A 6,157-nucleotide genomic window follows, 5' to 3' on the forward strand; every position below is an offset into this window, starting at 1 on the left:
TACAGTAGGCTAAGTGAAGAAAAAGGCTTTTAGCATGACTGACCAGTGTGTTTGTGAATGTGGAGCCACGCCAGTGCCAGTGAAGCAGGCATAGAGGTGACACCATTAGCCTGAAAAAGACCATTTTCCTTGACAACATCAGTTTCACTCTCTCCCTCGCTGATATGTTGCCAAGACTGCTGTTGCCACCCAGATACAACACAGGGGACGGGCTAATGGATTTTTGCTCATGTTGCTGAAAATGACACTTGAGGGAAGAAAAAACAACAACTAAACAACAGTAAACCTTTCTAGATACAGTCTCCTACTGTTCAGGATTGTCTGTGAAAACTTACAGTACTTTCAATAAAAAAAAGCTTTATACCACTCCACCTTTGACTTTGCCAGTTTGATCGCCTGTTGCTGCTGCCGCTAACAGAGATTCCAGTCATTTCTTATTCTCCACTTGAGAGTAAGTCATTGTGAAAATAAGCACAACCCACACACACACACACACACACAGAAAAAATAAAACATGCTAGCCAACCACTCAGAGGTTTGCAGTGGCCTCTTCTCTCTCTCTCTCTACATGTTCAGATGGGGGAGAAGGATCAATAGCTCACTGTGCCACAGCCTTATAAATCTGTAGAAATCTTTTTTTTATGCTATATGAGCCCTCTACTTATCTCCAGCTCCCACTGGTACATAAAAACAAGGCTTTTTCTAAGTTGGACTGGGTTTGCTTGGGGATTGTAACAGTGTTTATGAACCGGTCCAATGAGACCGTGTTGTTGCTGCCGTGTCTTTCTACCACAGGGAGTCAGCCCCGGTGTCCTGGCAAGGTTACAGATGATGAACGACTTCACTTTCTCAACGGCAGTATTCTCCTCCTCCAGGACATGTGCTGCTGCTCCTCCTCTCTAATTCAACCTCACACTTCTCTGCACTCTATAAAAGTATTCATAGCGCTTTCCTTTTCCCTTAATCTCTCTCTCTTTATTCTCCCTTTAATAATTAAATTTAAAAAATCCTTTTTGTACCCTCTTCTCTCTGCCCCCTCGCTCTGTTTTCATTATTTCTCTCTTTCCTTATAGACAGCTGTAGTCACTTTTATTTTTCTTGTTCCTCTCCCTTTTAAGTTGGTGTTTGACATAACAGAGCTTGCATGTCTGAGCCTTGACTGAGGTTTTTATGGCACAATCGATACCCTCAGCACCGACCTCGGGGATCGCCGGCTGTAGTCAAATGCTTTTTGTTTCCTCCTGTGTGTGTACAACTATTTCAGCTCATTAAAGCACCCCCAGCCGTGCCTTGGGAAGGAAGACTATCACACACACCATCTTTCTCACACACAACTGTAATAGAAGATTTTGCTTGGACACTCATACACAGCAGGCGAGTTTTTGTCTTGTTTGTAAAAAAAAAAAAAAAAAAACTAAAAAACTATTATTTCCACTGATTGAGAAATTAAAAATTCAGAATGATTAGAAATAAGCCATCATCATCATCAAGTTTCTGGAGCCCAAAGTGACATCTTCAAACTCATTTTCTCTGAACACTGTAAAACTCAAAGATACACTGAATTGAAATAACTGAACTACTATTCATATTGTTATTTTCATTATAGAATAATCTGCTGAAAATTTTCTGTTTAGTCCATCCAGAAGTCCAAAGTAATCTCAGAAAATTCTAAATGAAAAAAGGTAAAAACAATGATTTATTTGCACCACCAGTCCTTTTGCATTAATGAGGAGCTCATTGCAAAGCAACCAATTTGGGATTTTGGCTACAAATCGATGGAGCTGACACGACAAAGGACCTAAATGAGCCAATTTGACGTTTTTATAACATCTATGAACGCACCATCCTGCTGAACACACTGCACCATCACTGCAGGATACGACTGTAGGCCTGGCTTCATCACCCTAAGAAGACAACCGGTAGTGGACTTAGTGACAGTGACAGCAGCAGATATATTTGCCTCATCGCCCGACCCAAAAGTTACATTACAAAGGGCGGGCTTAGGGAGGTTAACTCAATTTATTTAAACGAACCCCCACATCCATCACACGTCACACACACACACACACACCCATGCAAACAAGGACACACTCTATCATCCTCCAGTGATGTATGCAGGGGGGAGTAAATAAAAAACTGGGGGCTGTCATACAAGTCCAAAATAATCCTCACCAGGCTGAATGACTTTAAGCGACTCAACATGGATTAATAGCAAGGATTAGAGTGACACAAACTGCAGTCAGTAGCAGAGGGAAAGGGAAGGAGAACCAGAAGACATTTACTTTCAGTCCAAACTAAACCTATGAACGAAGACAAGCACATGAACGCAGAGAGAGTAAATATCTGAAGCGCTGAAATTACTGCAGAACCCGGCTGTTAAAAGTCTCTATAGCTACTTCTCCTAGACATTTTGATGTGAGTGCTAATATTTGTACTGCTGATATGTCATAATGTTTTATGGACTCAAACACAGACAGCAGCAGTTGTTTGGGTTTTTGGAACAAATTCTTATGCCAGTGAAACAGCTGAACAATCTGCTTTGGAAGGAAATAGAGAGGGGGCGAGGGGGGGCTAAGATACTGATGAAGAAGAAGTCGTTAGGAGTTAATTCGTGAGTTTTTAGACTAATAATTTCACAGGCAGATCTGTCAGAAGGAAAGGCGGCAGAAAGGGACAAGAGAGTGAAAGGCAGACAAAAGCCCAGACAGCAAAGACAAGCGCCTCTTTTATCTGCTCTGTAATAAAGCATGAAATAGCCTGGTTAAGTCTCAACACTGGCACCAACACCAGAGTTACAGTCCACTTCAGAGAGCAGCGTCCTCCATCAAAGGACTTGTGACAACAAAGATGCACCCTCTGAAGACTATAATTGCTTTAATGTTGCCCTGAAAATAAACACAAACATGTTTTCAAGCAACTGAGTGTTAAAAAGGAATGCACCGTGAAATTAAAATGTAGACAGGAATTTTCCGTGTAAAATTTCAAAATACTCTTCCTCTCTTTGGCTCCGATCTTGAAATCACTTCAGAGTTTTCTGACGGGTGCTGAGGCCCAACTGTCCCCAAAGAGGTCGACCTGTCCTGCACCACCAAACAGAGATGTCAAAGATACCCACACACCCCCACCCCCAGAAACCACAGCCCTCCAAACTTAGTCGACTTGACAGACATTACACACAGGCTGGGCGGCAGCTTGATAACCACTTTGAACTACAAAACATGCACAGATGGCACTATAACAACACACAGTAGGACGATGCAAATGTCACGGCCTGTCTCGTCACTGAGGGCAACCTGATCCTCCAGGGTTGCCATGAGAATAGAGACAATGAGGTGCTATCACCTCTGCAAGAAGGCCGTCAAGCAACGCGGCGAGCTCTCAGACAGCACGGGCAGCTGGCTCAGACAAGCAGAGCGCTCCCAGAGGACATGCCCGTCCTGGTGACCGGCCCGCTGTACTGTACGAGTTATTTGTGTCTGTCATTGTCTCTGTCTGTGTCCTGTGTGTGTAGGTCCTGCAGAGAGAATGTGTGAAGAATACACAAGCAGAAAACAATGGCGTGCCTGCTCTCCACACTGTTGACAAGCGTGAATGCGTCGCTCCGTGTGAAACACCGGCCCCAACAGGTGTGACTTGTCAGGAGACCGACCTGGTGTTGATGAGCTTTGTAGTCTCTACTCCTTCACATGTTGTCTGACTGTATTAATTTTATGCACCGAATACATACAGCGTTTCTTAATTTAAAAGTCAAAGTAGGTAGGCCTTATGCTTCTTGCCATCTCCATGACCCATCCCTCATGGGTGTGTAAGACAGCTTCACAAGACAGCAATATTTACAGTACTCTACTACATGATGTGATGCTGCAGCCCCTATATACTATCCTTGTACACCCATAGGGGAGGTCAAGAAACATTTTAAAAGGTGTTTACAAGATGATAGGAAAGGTAGAAAAACATCTGCTAGAAATAGTATTTCATTGCCAACCATGCTTGTTCTGCCATCTCTATGATGGGAACAAAATTGTGCAACTGCAACTGCAAGTAGTACTAAACTGAGTAATGTTTAATGAATAGAACTGTCATCACACTTGTTAGGGTGTGCCTCATTTAATTCTAATGAGCTATCACTTTGAATGAAGGGAATATCATAACATATGGAGGAATACCAGGAAATGCAATGTTCCCTTATACTTACATAGCCTATAAAAATTAGTAAAAAATTATGGACAGATTTAAAATGTAAAAACAGAGGTGTATCGCATGCAGCCAACATGATCCAACACTGTCCATAATCTGTTATTAATTTTATATGTTAGCATTTTAGCTCTCAAGCTTCCAAGTCATGTGATCAATGGACTCAAAACAATACATCCATGACTCAAAATCAGTTTGGGATCATAATACTCCACTGGCTGTGGCCTAGTGCTAATGATAATGCTGACACAGCTAACTCACCATGGGCCCAACAGCAAATTCTTGCGTAGAAGCTCCATAAAGCTCCATAAAGCCACACACATTACAACAACAGGCAGCAGCTGTATCCTATTCATTTCAGCAGGGAATTTTTCATGTCTCTCTGTGGCTGCGGCCATTAGCCCACCTGTCATCACCATGGCTACCAGAGAGACCGCCCAACTAGCTAGCCGTTCATTCACGTGAAATAAACGATGACCAAACCAACTTTACCGGGAAGCCATGACTGGAGCAAACAAGGTCAGTCTAATCTCAGACTTGTGTGGTGTTGAAGAGAAAGGCCTCAAACCCTCAACTTATTTACACCGACAAGATCTCGGGGAAAAAAACAGTTTGTAGGAAACACACAAGCTGCTAATTCAAAGTTAACTTGTAAACACACTTACCATGAGCTGAACTCCAACAATGGCGGCGCCACGCTGAGCCACATCTCTGTTTATTAACTCACTTTGGTTGTGTTGAGATTTAGAAATGCCCGCTCCTTTTAAACAGTCCTTCACTTTGGCTTTTGAAAAAAAAAGAAAGTCCGGCTGAAAGTGGACAGGTTCCTGCCCGTAATGGGCTCAGTAGTCTGACACAGAGAGGTTGCTAGGTCAGCTAGCTCACAGTACAAAACAGACCAATGACCGGGCTATGCTAATGACCTGTCAATCACGCACCATGGTAGCAGGAGCCATATTTCTAGCTTTCCTGTCCGTCAACTATTACCAAGAAAGAGGGAATTAGCCTACGACTAATATGAAGTCAATGAAATGAAAGGTAGGATTGTTAAGAAATATTTTTGTCATCATTGAAGACTATTCTGCATAATTCTGGTTACCTTTTTGATTTAATGTTAGAAAATAATATTAAGAAAAGTGGCGTTGTGTTTCCCAAGAGCACAAGTTCAGGTTGCTTTGTTTTGTACATGATCCCTAACGTAATTGAGTTTATTTGCAGAAAAAAAAAAAACTAAACAGCACAGTGGAGAAGCTGCCACATGCAAGTTTTTGGCATTTTGGATTTGAAAATTTGAAAAATGACTGAAATTATTAACATTTTGCTTTGTGTGGATCAACAAATCAATCAGTCGCCTACTTGTTTCAGGTAAAAATGTAAGAATTCTTAAGACTTGGGCCAAAACTATCAAAACAAATTAGGTAAGACCCGGTAGCTCCCCCAGTGGCATCCAAGCTCAGACCTCAAGGTGGGTTGGTTGGATCCAGTCCAGATCATTTTACTACATGTCATCCCATGTCTCTTAACAATCTAGGAGAGGAGAAATCTCAGGAAAGTAGCTTGGTTTGTATTATCTAACATGCTATGAATTTCAGGCATTGTTTACTGTGAACTCATATGGCCTTTAGAAAACATCTGTCTCTCAGCTAAGATGCATTTCCCCTCAGCAAGCCAAGGAATTCCCAAACAGATTCATATAGTGCTCATGTACTGTATTAGACAGGACAGTAGGAAGACATGCCCTAGATACGAATTACAAGGAGAATATTGTTTGTTATACACAACCCCATATTGATCCAGTCATGCACAGGCAGCCTCCCCTGAATTCACACAAACACACCTATACATACGCATTACGCACACACACGCTGGCATCCTTTGCTCAACTACTCAAAGCTGCTTTAATTTCAGAAGAGAGCTAATTGCAATTAAGATGCATGGGGTGTCGAGCTGGAAAGTAAAAGGA

The sequence above is a fragment of the Trachurus japonicus genome, chromosome 8, assembly GCF_045865225.1.
Source record: "Trachurus japonicus isolate A0001 chromosome 8, Traja_1.0".
NCBI lineage: Eukaryota > Metazoa > Chordata > Actinopteri > Carangiformes > Carangidae > Trachurus > Trachurus japonicus.